This window comes from Rhineura floridana, chromosome 1 (assembly GCF_030035675.1).
Source record: "Rhineura floridana isolate rRhiFlo1 chromosome 1, rRhiFlo1.hap2, whole genome shotgun sequence".
NCBI lineage: Eukaryota > Metazoa > Chordata > Lepidosauria > Squamata > Rhineuridae > Rhineura > Rhineura floridana.
In genome coordinates this window covers 4,327,752-4,344,018 of record NC_084480.1, presented here as the reverse complement: position 1 = coordinate 4,344,018, position 16,267 = coordinate 4,327,752, and the positions used below count along the sequence as shown (strand labels likewise).

General features: G+C 46.8%; 1 protein-coding gene across 3 annotated transcripts in view; it reads right to left on the bottom strand.

The window, feature by feature from the left end:
• The window catches only part of MYORG (myogenesis regulating glycosidase (putative)), a 40,041-nt gene that overhangs the window by 22,375 nt on the left and 1,399 nt on the right, over window positions 1-16,267 (bottom strand). The window contains exon 1 of one of the 3 annotated variants that reach the window (XM_061613246.1): window positions 3,751-3,814. The exons of the other annotated variants lie outside the window; for them this stretch is intronic. The gene's annotated coding sequence lies outside the window, so the exon portion shown is untranslated. Of the gene's footprint in view, window positions 1-3,750; window positions 3,815-16,267 lie in introns of those variants that run through there. 3 annotated transcript variants of the gene reach the window in all.

Here is a 16,267-nt window from a genome sequence, read left to right as displayed (position 1 = left end):
GTTAGCTCCCATCCAGTCCATTATCGCGGTCAGGCAACGGTTTAGCACGTTAACAGCCTCACCTGAGGAGGATGAAAAGGAGAAATAGAGCTGCGTGTCATCAGCGTATTGATGGCAACGCACCCCAAAACTCCTGATGACCACACCCAGTGGCTTCATGTAGATGTTGAAAAGCATGGGGGACAGTACCGATCCCTGCGGGACTCCACAATGGAGAGTCCAGGGTATCGAGCAATGTTCCCCAAGCACTACCTTCTGGTGTCGACCCACCAAGTAGGAGTGGAGCCACTGCCAAGCAGTACCCCCAACTCCCAACTCCGTGAGTCTTCCCAGAAGGATACCATGGTCGATGGTATCAAAAGCCGCTGAGAGATCAAGGAGAATCAACAGAGTCACACTCCCCCTGTCCCTCTCCCGACAAAGGTCATCGTACAGGGCGACCAAGGCTGTTTCGGTGCCAAAACCGGGCCTAAAACCGGATTGAAATGGATCAAGATAATCAGTGTCATCCAAGAGCCCCTGGAGCTGGCCGGCAACCACCCGTTCCAGTACCTTGCCCAAGAACGGAACATTTGCCACAGGTCTATAATTGTTCAGGTTATCTGGGTCCAAAGAGGATTTCTTCAGGAGCGGTCTCACTACTGCCTCTTTTAGGCAGTCAGGGACCACTCCCTCTCTCAAAGAGGCGTTTATTATCTCCTTGGCCCAGCCGGCGGTTCCAGTCCTGCCAGCTTTCACCAGCCAAAAGGGGCAAGGGTCCAGAACAGATGTGGTCGCCCGCACCAGTCCAAGGATCTTGTCAACTTCCTCAAGCTGTACAGACTGAAACTCATCTAATAAATAAGGACAAGACCGCGTTCTGGATGCTTCATTGGAACTCACTGTCATAACATTGGAGTCTAAGTCCCGGCGAATGCATGCGATCTTATCCTGGAAGTGCCTCGCGAACTCATCACAGCGGGCTACAGATGAATCCATAATATCCCGAGGGCCAGAATGTAAAAGCCCTCGTACAATTTTAAAGAGCTCTGCCGGGCGGGAGAGAGATGCCTTAATTGTGGCAGCAAAATATCTCTTTTTTGCTGCCCTCACCGCTACTATATACCGCTTAGAAGAAGCACTTACCAAAGCATAATTGCATCCATCAGGAGTTCGCCTCCATCTGTACTCAAGCCTCCTCCTCTCTTGCTTCATCACTCTCAGCTCCATGGTATACCATGGGGCTGTATGAGCTCTACATAGGAGGGGGCGCATGGGAGCGATCGTGTCAACCGCCCGGGTCAGCTCCGTATTCCACAATCCAACCAGGGCTTCGACAGGAGTGCCAGTCTTCTCAGTCGGAAAATCCCCCAGAGCCCTTTGGAAACCCTCAGGATCCATTAGTCTCCGGGGGCGGACCAATTTAATAGGTCCCCCACCCTTGCAGAGGGAAAGGGTCGCTGTGAGCCTAAACTTCAGCAAGCGGTGATCTGTCCATGACAATGGGGTAGATGACAAATCCCCAACCGCCAGATCACCATCTCCATGCCCAGTGGCGAAGATCAAATCAAGAGTATGTCCCGACACATGCGTTGGGCCGGTAACAACCTGAGACAGCCCCATGGTTGTCATGGAGGCCATGAAGTCCTGAGCCGCCCCAGATAAAGCAGTCTCGGCATGGACGTTGAAGTCCCCGAGTACCAAAAGTCTAGGGGACTGCAACAGTACCTCCGAGACTACCTCTGTCAGCTCAGTTAGGGAATTTGTTGGGCAGCAGGGCGGGCGGTACACCAACAAAATTCCCAGTCTGTCTCTCTGGCCCAACACAAGGTGGAGACACTCTAAACCAGTCGTCACCTGGACAGGGTGCTTGGTGAGTGAGAAAGAACTCCTATAGACCACAGCAACCCCACCTCCCCGTCCTTCGGTTCTACCATGATGCTGAACCGCATACCCAGGTGGGCAGAGCTGGGAAAGAGCAACGCCTCCCTGATCGCCCACCCAGGTCTCAGTTATACACGCCAGGTCGGCAGCCTCGTCCACAATTAAATCATGGACAAGGGAGATCTTATGGTGAACCGACCTGGCGTTTAACAACAGCACATGGAGATCCGAAGGCTGACTGATAGAACAACCATCAGTCCTGGGGATGTGAGGAGAACCGGAACAAGTCACAGACACTACTTGTCTAGGACGAATTCCCCTTACCTGGCACGTTCTCCTCACAACACCGTACCTCCCGTTACCCGTCACTACGCTAATTGGGCCCCCCAAAAGTCTCCCCGGTCGATGTATAATACTCTCTCCCAGGCACATATTAAAACAAATAAAACTCACATATACACACACACCAAGTCACAGACACTCACACAATGCACATTCACACCGATACACACTAAATTCACACACACACACGACATACACACACACAATCCTCACTCATACAACACAACAACATTAAAATAATAAAGTGCCAGTAGTGATGGCAACGTCCACACTCAGGTCAAGGCAATAGCAGCCGCAGCAACAGCGTCCACAACGGTTCTAGGCAAGCGACAGATGACAATAGCAGGTGACAATAGCACACAGCAATCGACCGCAGCAGCTGATAGAAGCAGGCAGCAGATGGCAGCAGCAGATGATAGCAGCAGCACAGTGATGGTATTAGCGTCCTCTCCCGAGCGACAGCAACCCTATCCAGGCCAACGACCGCAACAGAGATCCAGACAGCTGGGGCCTGGTTCTGGGGCCTGGTCCTGCAAGGTGCCCACGTGCAGAGCAGGAGCCCAAGAAGGAGAGAGCAGAGATGTTGGCCAAGCAGCAGCAGCAAAGCAGGCAGATGGCTCTCCCTCCCTGGGCGGTGATGGTCCTCTTCCCTTGCAGGCAGTGCGTCATAGAGTTGGAAGGGGCCTATAAGGCCATCAAGTCCAACCCCCTGCTCAATGCAGGAATCCAAATCAAAGCATACCCAACAGGCAGCTGTCCAGCTGCCTCTTGAAGGCCTCCAGTGTTGGAGAGCCCACGACCTCTCTAGGTAATTGGTTCCATTGTCATATGGCTCTAACAGTCAAGATGTTTTCACTGATGTTCAGTCGAAATCTGGCTTCCTGCAACTTGAGCCCATTATTCCATGTCCTGCACTCTGGGACGATCAAGAAGAGATCCCGACCCTCCTCTATGTGACAACCTTTCATGTACTTGAAGAGTGCTATCATATCTCAGTCTTCTCTTCTCCCGGCTAAATATACCCAGTTCTTTCAGTCTCTCCTCATAGGGCTTTATTTCCAGTCCCCTGATCATCCTTGTTGCCCTCCTCTGAACCCATTCTAGTTTGTCTGCATCCTTCTTAAAGTGTGGTGTCCAGAACTGGACACAGTACTCAAGATGAAGTCTAACAAGTGCCGAATAGAGGGGAACCAATACTTCACGTGATTTGGAAACTATACTTCTGTTAAAGCAGCCTAAAATGGCATTTGCCTTTTTTGTAGCCACATCACACTTATGGCTCATATCCAGCTTATGATCAACAAAAATCCCAAGATCCTTCTGGCATGTAGGACTGCTGAGCCAAGTATCCCCCCATCTTATAACTTTGATGCCTCTCAAATCCAACTATCCAGCAAAGAGTCTTTAATCGACTCTCCTTCTTTTTGAGGAAGCCAAGTCCCCAACCTGACCACACTCACACGTGTGCAGAGACCATCTCTCCTGGCAACCCACATGCTGAATTCAGGGGAAACAGTGGCAGGCAAATTTCTACAGCATACTCACGAGTGGGTGATGTTTTCTTTTTTAGGTGTGAAAGATCTGGAGCTGAAAATGGGAAAGGACAGGCTTTGCAAGCAAATGCAACCTAAGACAGACTGCTGCCACAGCAGTGTCTGGCTTCTGCTCGCTTTGAAGTTGCCAAGGACTTTGCATCACAGAATCTATTTTAGACTCTAGCAGCAGGGAACATACAGGATGTTTATGAAGGGTGGGCTATTAAAATGAAGCCTTTGAGACTGGCTGCCACTACATATCAAAGACTGGTCAATATTATGCATGTAATGTTATACTAGTATATGAATGGAAATGGGCTGCCTTCAAGTCGATCCCGAGTTATGGCTACCCTACGAATAGGGATTTCATGGTAAGTGGTATTCAGAGGGGGTTTCCCATTGGCTCCCTCTGCGGCTAGTCCTCACCAGCTGGCTAGGGCCTGCTCAGCTTGCCATAGCTGCACATGCCAGCCCCTTCCTTGTCTGCAACTGCCAGCTGAGGGGCAACTGGGCTCCTTGGGACTATGCAACTTGCCAACCGCTGCACAGGTGGCAGGACATGTAACCCCTGAGCCACTCACTGTGGAGGTGATCTTGACACCCGGGAGACATGAGCGGGGATTTGAACTCACAGACTCTGGACTCCCAGCCAGGCTCTCCTCCCCACTCTGCTATACCAGCTATATACTAGTATATACAACCATTTTAAACACTTTTTTCTATCTATTAGGAAGCTGCCTTATATTGGGTTAGAACAAGGGTTCACAAACTATGGTCCATGGATCACCAGTTGTCCACAAGCTTCATTCAGATAGGTTGTGATGTGTCTGTGGTTTTGTGGTTGAAGATGGGAGACGGCACATCCATTGAATTATATATTCAATATTGGTTTGTAATTGTATTTTTTTTATTTATTGCATTTATATCTTGCCCTTCCTCCCAGTAGGAGTCCAGAGTGGCAAACAAAAACACTAAAAACAATCTAAAACACTATAAAAGTAGTCGTTAAAATATCTTTTTTTTAAAATTAAAAACATATTAAAACAAAACATCTTTAAAAACATCTTTTTAAAAAAGCTTGAAAAACATCTTAAAAAGCAATTATATATATATAATTATACATATATATATTGCAGCAGAGTGCAGAAATATTACTATTATTACTAAATTTCTACCCTGCCATTCCTCCCAGAAGGAGCCCAGGGCAGCAATAACTAGCCTATTAAAACTGATACTTGAAAGAATAAAGAAACGTAAGGTTTATTTCTACAAAGAGATAAAGTTATACATGCTACAGCAGCTATGCAGCCTCTGCATAGGGAGCCATGACAACCTACTTGGAACAGAGATGAGAAGGGAGGAAGGGGAGGAGCAAAGTCTGCAAAAACAACAAACACTTTAGACAAAACAATCAGCAGAGGGAACTTTCTGCCATCCCCCCCCACCCCCGGGTTCAGGTCTCTTGTAACATGCATTGGTGCTTTACTCCCAACATTTTAATCACTGCTTTTACTTCTTTTAATCCATCTTATTGTATTACAATTTGAATTCTATGGAACACAATAAAATACAATATATGAGAAATGAAAGAAGCAATAAAATACAATTAAAAATCATAGAGCATTTGGCACAGCACATTACAATTACTACAACAGGCAGAGAAATCATTAAGTGGTCTGTTTTCAAGTGGTCCGTGGGAAAGAGTTTGGCAATCCCTGGTTTAGATTGCCTGTCTGCAGGGCCGGTGCGAGGCATGCCAGGGTCCTTCGCAGCCGCCTGCCCTGGGCCCCGGCACCCGCCTGCAGGCCCCACCTACCTTTTCCTTGAAGTGAACGCTGGCCTTGCCACGCGCTCATACCTGCCATCAACCATTGAACCTACCTAATCTGAACTTTCCAGAATAATACCATCCTGGGCTTCTTTGAGAGGAACAGCGGAATATAAATTTAACAAAACAAAACAAATAAAAACAAGCAAGCAAAGACATCCACCAAAATTCAGAGTTGTGCAGTGCAGTTCTCCACCCAAAGAACGTGCACAAAAGGGTGAAGTGTGCATAAAGATGTATATATTAGTGAAAACATACAAAAATGCTTTTTGTTAGGGGACAACTATTTACAAAAATGTATATATTAGGCAAAATTGCATAAAAATGTGTACCCTATTGCACTAAAATGCTGATTAATTTCCCTGAGAACTTTTTTTAAAGCTCCAAAATGAAATGGAAAGGCAGAGTACTGAACATAAGATTGGAAAAATGAGAAACTGAAATGGACATATCCTCCCACCTGTACCATTTCCCTTTCAAACCTGTAGTCATCCTGACTTACTGAGCGTTCATCCTGATTTGCTTGCACAAGCTTATGCAGAGGTTAGACCATGACCAGATTTTATTCAGCATTCATCCTGACTTGTTTGCAGGGAGATTATACAACAACAAGCATTCATCCTGACTTGTTTGCAGGGTATTGTTTATACATCTTCCGGTTCATCACTCCACACTTTTCAGTGCCTTTCCCCCATCACTTTCCTAAACACAAAAAGTCTGAGTTTGTTTGCCTTTTAAGTCGATCTGGCAACAATGGTGTTTTAATCCACTTAAATTGCACAAGCCTAAATTTCCATTATGTGGTTGATTCCCTCCTGCAAACTGGTGACAGTCCCTCTATCACCTCTGCTCAGATGGCACATTTAACCATGCAAGCCATCAACAGTTGAATGTAGGTGTGGACCGGGCCTCAGCTGACCCTCCTCAAAAGAGAGCGAGCAAGCAATAATGGATGAAAAATGAGCACAGAAAACAATTGCACAAAAGGCTCCTCATAGCAGAGTTTAAACTTTAAAATTAGGGCTGGCCCAAGGCATTTTGCTGCCTGAGGCAAAGGACAAGATGGTGCCCCCTCCTCAAGCCACACAGAGAATCCAACTGGACAGGCAGCTGACTTACTTCCACAATGTGAACTAGTGTACTGTAGTGCTTAGAGTGTTGGGCTAGGACCTGGGAGACCAAGGTTCAAATCCCCACTCCACCAGGCAGCTTACTGGCTGACCCTAGGGCAATCACTGCCTCTCAACCTAACCTACCTCACAGGGTTGTTGTGAGGATAAAATGGGGGAGGAAGAGAAGCATGTATTCCACCTTTGGCTCTTTGGAGGAAAGGTGGGAGATATATATAGATAAGAAACAAACAGTGGTAATGGGATAGTATCCTCCAATGCATGTGAAGCAGCTGACTAGCTTGGGGAGGGGTCAGGATAGACCATGTAGCATACACAGCTGTCCTCTAAGTAGGGGAAATGACTTAGGAAGAACAGCCCAGGGGGCTGTCACTGTTGCCCTCCAATATCTACCACCTGAGGCAGCTGTCTCAACATTGCCTAACAATAGAGCCGGCCCTGCAGGACAGCTTGGAGCTGGCGTATGTGAAACATAAAACGTTGTACCTTCATGAGTCAAGTTAATCTCTCTCCACAGAGGGACAAAAGTCCCCAGTAAAACTCCACAAGGTGTTTTTTTGGGGGGGGGATGTTGTAGAGGAGACAGATGTCCAAGTTATCCCTGAAGACCACCCATGCATTTGTTGCGTGCAGACCAAATTAGTCTTTGCCTGTGCCCTCCCTTGCCCCTCTCTCCGCCGCCTTTGTCCAATCTGTCCTGCAAAATCAGGACGTGATTTCCATTATCAGCGGGCTATTTTTCACCTGACTTGCGGCTGCTTCTCTGTTTTGTGTGGAACATTTGCTGGATGTTCCAGGGGATATAGGGGCGGGGGGAAGAGGCAGACAGACAAAGGGTCTGGAAATGGATTCCTTGCAGCCTGACCTTTCCTAAGCAAGAAGAGGCTCCTTCATCAGACCGCAGGAGTCATTGCTAACCACCTCAGATTGAACACTGATTACTACACGCCAGAGATGGGCATTTAATGTAGCAGATCCATCAGCAAGGCCAGTCGTGTCAACACACACAAACTGAGGCTGCTGTTGTTGTTGCTCAGATCCAATTCCTCAAATGCTCCTCTTTAGCCCTACTTTCTAGGTAAAGAAATTGTGCCCCTCCAAACGTTGCTGGGCCACAACTTCCACGGTCTGTGACCACCAGCCACGCTGGATGGGCTGATGGAAGCTGGAGTCCAGAAGCACTTGGAGGACTCCAGGCTGCCCCCAGTCCTGGGTCTAATCCTTTCCAAGCCACCGTCTCCTCCTTTATGTATTCTATTTCCTTATAAATGTATTTCTATACTGCCCACTCACATAAAGTAATCAAGGTGTTGCACAACATAAAAACGTAAATGGACTGCCTTCAAGTCGATTCCGACTTATGGCGACCCTATGAATAGGGTTTTCATGGTAATCAGTAATCAGAGGGGGTTTCCCATTGCCTCCCTCTGAGGCTAAGAGGCAGTGACTGGCCCAAGGTCACCCAATGAGCTTCATGGCTGTGTGGGGATTTGAACCCTAGTTCAACACTCTAACCACTACACCACACTGGCTCTCACTGCACAACATAAAACACCACAAAACCAATACAAGTTTTTTAAAAAATGACTGGCTCATCTAAAAAGAAAAATCAACACCTGAATAGGCCTAAGGGCATAAAGAAGTCTTCGAGGAATGCCTGGAAGTCAAAAGCGAGGATGCCTTTCGTTTCTCTGCCAGAAGAGTGTTCCACAGTATGGGAGCAGCAACACCAAATGCCCAACTACTAGTTGAGGCCAGTCAGGCCTCTGTAACACGTAGGACAAGTGGCAATGCTTCTTCGCATGTGCTCAGTGGTTGGGCTGGGATACAAGGGCTCAAGCAGTCCTTAAGGTATCCTGGACCCAAATTGTTCAGGGCTTTGTGTACCAGGACAAGGACCTTGAATCTGGCCTGGCAGCATATGGGCAGCCAGTGCAGATGTTTTAACAGATGTGTCTCATGCGGTCGGCTGCCTGCCCCTTTCAGCAATCTACCCGCTGCATTCTGCCTCAGCTGGAGTTTCCGTACCAGGCCCAAGAGAAACCGTACAAAGAGCGCATTAAAGTAATCCCATCTTGAGGTTACCAACACATGGACTACAACGGCCAGGCCATCCCAGTCCGCATATGCCTGTAGCTGATGTACCAAAGCTGGTAAATGGCATTCCTAGCCACAGAGGTCACTTGGGCCTCTAATGACAAAGATGCATCCAGGAGAACCCCCAAGTTACATGCCTGCTTCTTCAGAGGGGGTGTAATCTGGCCAGAACAGGAACTGGCCTGTGACCTCTTCCTCTCTTCTTCCCCTGTTCAGCCCTACCAGCTCAGACTGTTTTCTTGGAACTGGTCTCTGCTTTCAATTGGATCCTGAGGGAGAGAGGTAACCTGAGGTAAGATACATCCAGGTGGCAAAATCTCTACCTTGTTGCTGTACCACCAGGTGCCCTGATCCCGCTGTGATGCTCTGAGCCCTTCCATGGCATGACACTGCAAACATACATGCTGCAGTCGGGCGGCCAGACCAGGGCTCCTGCACCTTTAATAGTGGTGCAGATGTGAGAAACTTTTGCATCCAGCTGCCCTACTGGGAAAGCTCTAAGCCAGGAGTGAATAACTTCTGGCCTTCCAAATATTGCTGGACCACATTTCCCATCATTCTTGAACACTGGCCATGCTGGCTAGGGCTGATGCTATCTGCAGCCCAACAACATCCCCGCAACTGCTCTGAGCACGGAGATCTGTGGGTACTTGGGCAGGGGGTGGGAAGAAGTGTTTTTCTTAGGGTTTACCAAATCCATGCTCGGTAACTTAAGTGTTCACAACTTACTGTTCTGTACCAATGCAGTTGGCAGCAAGAGAAGGTCCCCTCTGAGCATATGCAGAGTGTTCTTCTCTCGCCACTACCACTGAGTCTCAGCATACAGCACTCAAATGTTCATGATCTGCACCTGCCCTCTAAGCACCGTTTCATTTGGCTCCTGGGTATGACGGCAGTTTTACGTCTACCGTCTCCTGCCTCTGTGTATTTGAAACTAGGTTTAAAAATTAGGCTGGCTAACGTTCCACTTGTGGGATCCAGAGAGCCTCTCACTTTCCCAGCAGCTGCCAAGAAGGCGTGTTGAACCGCTGCAGGCTGGCAAAGTCCCAAGCACGCCTGCAGTAGATAAACTTCAATCAGGTATCAGGTGGCTTTAAACAAAGCCTGGCTGAACCTGGCCGATGGTGAAGGCCTTTCCGTGGCACACTCACAATTTCCGATGCCAGGTGCTCTCTGCACCAGGAAACCGAAGGCTGGGCACCAAAGCTCACGAATGCAATGCATGCATCATTTATTCTGACAGCAGGATTTGCATTTTGCAATATTTTTAAACATTTTTGGCAAGATCTAAGGAGGCAAGAGACAATGACAGGGGGAACTTAGGAAAACGCCTTATACCAACACAAACCCTTGATCCATCTCGCTGTCGACACTGACTGACAACAGCTCTCTAGGGTTTCAGGCAGGAATCTCTTGCAGCCCTACCTGGGGATAGCAATGGGGTTCGGTCAGTGGTTCCTCTCCCTTTGAATTCCAACAGTCGGGCTTTCAGTTCTGATCTGCTTTTTTTCGTTCCCAATTGTTTGCGCAATTGCCAATTTGCGGGGGTTTCCCCCCAGCAAAAAAAAAACGTAATTGTTAACAAAGATGCTTATGCTGTAAGCACTTGGTCCACTGAGTTAAGAATGCATCAGCTTAGAGGAAAGCTGATTACAAAGACAATAACTTAAAGTTCGGAGTGAATGTTAAAAAAAGTGCCGATGACATCTGCGACCCACTGCAAGAAATCAATGCCGGTCCAAAAACATTGTGGATTGTTGGATTATGTCAACATCCAGAATAAAAATCCAGTAATAACACCACCTCCTCTTTCTTGGCGGTGCCGATAATGATAATGTTATATGTTATTTAATGTTATTTGTTATTTAATTTAATTTTTGTAAATTGTATTGCTTTTATTGTATTTTTATACTTGTGTTTATTTTTTCTTGTAAGGTGCCTTGAGGGCCTTTGGCCAAAAGGTGGGGTATAAACAATAATAACAATAATAAATCCAATTTAGCAAATATTCTCTCCCATCCCTACCTGGAGATGCTGAGGATTGAACTTCTGGATACAAAGCAGGTGCTCTACCACTGAGCTATAAGCCTTCACCATCGCGAGTCAGACCACTGGTCTGCTGTCTGTCTCAATATTTACGCTGATTGGCAGTGGCTCTCCGGGACTTGCATTGAGCAGGGGGTTGGACTTGATGGCCTTATAGGCCCCTTCCAACTCTACTATTCTAAGATTCTATCACTTCAGACAGGGAGTCTTTTCCCAATCCTACCTGGAGAAGCCAAGGACTGAAACAGGAACCTTTTGTGCGCAATGTCCTCTACCATTGATCCACGGCCCTTCCCAAACTGATGGAAGGATTCCTAGACTAGGAGCCACAGAAGAGAGTTGGGAGCCATGTTGACAGGCAGGAATCTGCCTACCACTGGTCTAGGATAGCCTTCCCCAACCTGGTGCCCCCTAGATGCTTTGGACTACCAACTCCGATCAGCCCCAGCCAGAATCTCCAGTTAAAAGAATTTTGTGATGCTTCTCAAGAAAATACTGGCACAGATGGATAAAGTCTCAGTATATAAGTAAGCTTCTCTTCTACGACAAGGAGGCAATAGGGCAGGAGATGCAAGAAACCAAGAAAACGTCCAGGCTTGGGCAGAGCTTGGAAGTAACTAGTTACAAGTAACGAATTACTTGTAATTTATTACTTTTTTGAGTAACGAGTGGGTAACTTCATTACATTTTGCTGGTAATAGAACGAGTAGTAACTTCATTACTTTTGAGGAGTAATTGTAATGTTTCCAGCATTACTTTTGTGCATTACTTGGGGGGTGGGGAGCAGGGGAAGTCTTCTGCTGATTTGTGAATAAAAATCATGTGCTTCAAATTGGGCTTCTATGCAGCGTTGTTCTTCCTTAATGTTCTGTTGGTGCTTAGGAGGCAACGAGGGAGGAGGTGGAGAGCAAGAGGTGGAGAAAACAATTGTTTAAAAATTGACAGGAGTGGAAGGAGAAAAGAGCTGGAGGCAATATATATATATACAAAAATATGTGTGTTGGGGTATCATCATTGCTGGGGGTGGGGTGAGGGGATGTGAGATTCTGTTATGGCATTCTGTTAATCTTATGGATAGAAAAAAATATTCTACTACCCTCTGTGTGTGGGTGCTTATTTTTAATGTTGTTTTAGGCTACTTAGAAGTGCAGCAGCCAAGGCCAGCGGGCTTTTTTTTTTTAAAGTAACTAAAATGTAATTGTAGCAATTACTCTTAAGTAAAAGTAAAGTAATCAGTTACTTTCAGAGCAATTGTAATTGTAACGGTAATTACTACTTTGGGGGGCCATGTAACTGTAACTTAATTTATTACTTTTTAAAAGTAATCTTCCAGGCTCTGGCCTTGGGTCTGATCCGGGCTGTATCCAGAACTTTCAGCCAATCAGAGAGCTAAAACTAGAGAAAGTTGGGTGCTTGCCTTCCATACTATAGCAGGGAGACAACAGTAGGTGGAACCAGAGCCAATGTGGTCACATCCACACCACACATGTAAAGCACTCTTATACTACTTTAACAGTCATGGCTTCCCCCAAAGAATCCTGGGAGCTGTAGTTTGTTTGCCCAGCTAGTGGGGAAAATACCTGCAGCAACCATTTGCTCACGGGCCTCCTGTCTCTCTCACTTCCCTTTGCAGTCTCCGCCACTTCAGAAATTACTAATCTCCATGCAGTCTCCCCCTCCCCCGCTTCATTTTTTTTTTAAAGAAACACAATCATGATGAAAGGAAATAGTGATGAAAGCAACAAAACCACATATGTATTTTTATAGAGTTATATGCACTGTTGAGCGTATCCACTTACGTTCTGGTCACATTAGGAAACCTGAGGTGTAGACATGTATAATATGCACACAATATTATACAATTAATAATGCATATTAATTGTTTGTATTTTTAGTGGAACCTTAAAAACTAACTCGCTTCTTGTCATGATCCAGGAGCGAGACAGGAATTAGAAAAAATCATTGCGAACAAGCTCCACATTGAGAAAATTCAGTCCCTGCTTATCTGGTGGTATCCTTGCTGGTCATGGGTCCATTCCATCTAGAGGAGACATCTCTAGCAGGAGTGACCTGGGATCTCCTGCCCCCTCCTTCTTCAAGATATCTTGTGCACTTGGAAGAATCAAGGCAGCTATCAGAAAGGGAAGTGATATGCAATGGCACTGTAGGATTTGTGCAAACACCACACGGCACTCCACAGCTAGCATTCTTGCTGTGCAAATACTTTCCTAGGACAAAGCAGATTAACATCTCATTTGCACAGCGGGAGTGGGTGGGAACTGGCACCCTTGCACTGTGACGAAGAGTCACAGGAAGGATTATGCGCTACTAGAAGACTCAAAGATTTAACATGACCCCTCTGCCCATCACCAAAGGCACAAGCTCTCCTCATTATCCATGCGTGTTAACATTTTCTATGCTGCTCTTGAAAGCACTGGGAGATCTGTGCAACCTGTGACTCAACCAGCTGCTGAACCCAACCGGCTGCATATACACCATGGCCAGAGAGGTGCTTGACAATTTCTCCAAAGTTCCAGTCTAAGGCAGGCAGCAAAACAAAAAAAAGTTTATTCATGCCCTTGCGGGTTGCTATTCATTGGTGGTGGGGCTGTATATATTGTACCTCTCTCTCTCTCTCTCTCTCTCACACACACACACACGCAATTGCTTTGTGTCTCCATACCTTAAAAAGTAATAATAATAATAATAATCATAATAAATTTAATTTCTGTGTCGCCTATCTGGCCAAAGGCCACTCTAGGCGACGTACAAAACAGTTAAAACACAATGAGATAAAATACAATAATACAATAAAAAACAGTATGAGAATAATACAGCAGCAACGATATTAAAACAGGGTAGGAGGCATTTCAGTCACAGTAATTAACCCTCCCCGGAGATCCCAAAGGCCTGTTGAAAGAGCCAGGTCTTTAAGGCTTTACGGAATACATTTAGGGAAGAGGCGTGCCGTAGATCTTGTGGGAGGGAGTTCCAAAGGGTGGGGGCCGCCACTGAGAATGCCCTCTCTCTAGTTCCCGCCAATCTAGCTGTTTTTGTCGGCGGGATTGAGAGAAGGCCTTGAGTGGCTGATCTTGTCGGGCGGCATAATTGGTGGCGTTCAAGGCACTCCGTAAGATAAACTGGGCCGAGACCGTATAGGGATTTAAAGGTTAATACCAACACCTTGAATTGGGCCCGGAAAACAGCTGGAAGCCAGTGTAGATCGAACAACACTGGTGTGATGTGATCCCGGTGGCGACTATTCGTAAGTAGTCGAGCCGCCACATTTTGTATAAGTTGTAATTTCCAGACCGTTTTCAAGGGTAACCCCATGTAGAGCGCATTACAGTAGTCCAAACGAGAGGTGACCAGGGCGTGTACTACCAGGGGGAGCTGATGAGCAGGAAGGTAGGGTTGCAGCCTACGTATGAGGTGTAGTTGATACCAGGCTGCCCGGCTCACCGCCGAAATCTGAGCCTCCATGGACAGCCTGGAGTCAAGTACAATCCCAAGGCTGCGGACCTGGTCCTTCAGGGGTAAACTCACCCCACTGAACTTCAGGTCAACATCTCCCTTTCTCTACATCAGATCATAAACTCTTAGCTTTATTGACACAGCAGAGGAAAGCAGCAGAGCCTCATGGGCCTCCTACCTAAGAAGAGGGTTTTCCAAACAAGGTGCTAGTCCTCTTGGCTGCTGTCAAACATCTTGGAAATGCAAGGCTCGTGTCTAGGAAAGCACGGCACCCAGAATGGTAGCTGGTCAAGCCACTGAGCAGTTGGGAGCTCTAGGAGCCTGGTACAACTCCACTAACCTTCTGCGGCAACAACTTCTCCATTTGCAGCAGTGGGCCTTGACCCATATCCGCCTGATCCGAGTCTTAGCCATACTGATTTGAGCCTAGCCCCTTTGGTAGAGGCGTACAACTGAAGCCAGGACAGTGGTCAAGAGATTCCCATTTCCGATTCAGAAAGGCACAGTCAGATCGGTCTCTTCTTGCTTGGGTCAAATAAGGTAACTGCATCCAGACGTGCTAGCTGGGGCTGATGGGAGTTGTAGTCCAAACTATTTGGAGGGCACCAGCTTGGGGAAGGTGGAAATACATACACTTTTACTCATTTCATTCCCTGTGCTTTAAAACAATTACAGCACAGGGGTAGGTGGTGTGTGGGAATACTGGATGGCGAGATTAGAGGGCTTCTTCTAAACAACACAGCCCACCTATTAAAAACATTACAGTCATTTCACACTCAGGACGCCTAATTAGAACGAGACAAGAGTCTGAAGAGAACTGTTCCTCCTCAGATCTTGCTGAAAATGAACATGTATTATCGTTGCACGGCCCTGCCCTATTCATTTCCGTGAGCCTTGTGAAGCATATGTTCCTAGATGCTCATGCCAACAGTGTGTGTTGGGAGACTGTTACCCATTAATAGCATTTAATCACTTTGGGAGAGCCTGTAAAATGGGATGGGGGCCATGTTTATGTGGAAGTGAATCTCACTGTGTTCCACGGAGCTTACTCCTCAGGAAGCGTGCATCGTCTCGAGAGCTCTCATCAGAACCACAGAGCTGGCACACAGTTGCTGAATGAGTCTGCAAATGACAAGAAGTCTCCAGGTGACTGTAGCAGCCAGCAGGCCTGACAGCTGTCAAAGCCACGTGCAGTAACTCTCCTCCAGCTCTCTCAGTGCTGCTATTGCCCACTTGCTCAGTCTTCCTCCAATAGCTACTGTTTTCTCAGGAAAAACAAATTACGGTGCCTTTGACTTTCATGGTCCTCTCCTGCAAGAATAGACAAGAGGTCCCAGAGTATGGGAAAACAGCACTGAGATAGGAGTTGTGCAGGAGTTCTGTATTGGGTGACTGTGGAGCTACAGGAATTAATCAGAACAACCACCACCACCTGCTGCTACAGTCATGTGGAGCCTTCTCATGATATAGAGGCTCAGTATATGAACCAGGGCACAGATTTGGGAAGGCCACTTAGCCCTAATAAGGCTCAAAGTGAGAACTCTTCTTTTTTCTTTACCAGCTGTTTATTTCCAGTCAGTATGGCAACTTTAAAAATGATAAGAGAGCGGTGTGCTTGTTTTAATTGCACTATTAATACGCATTTACACACAGTCAATTTGCTCTTGGTGATAGTTTTTCCTTGTTCCCAGCAAAGCTGTTAACTTCCCCTGACCTCCTAGAGAGACCGTAAGTCAGTGGCAGAGAGCACACATTGCTTTTAGAAGGACACAAGTTCAGTCCCTGGCACCTCCAGTTAAAAAGAACAGGTAGCAGGTGAAATGAAAGATCCTGAGACCCAGGAGAGCTGCTGCCAGTCCGAGCAGGAGGCAAACCAGCCTAGACAGACAAATGACCTGACCTGGTATAATACAAGTTCTCATGGCTCCCCAACTTCCCATGGCTCCCCATTT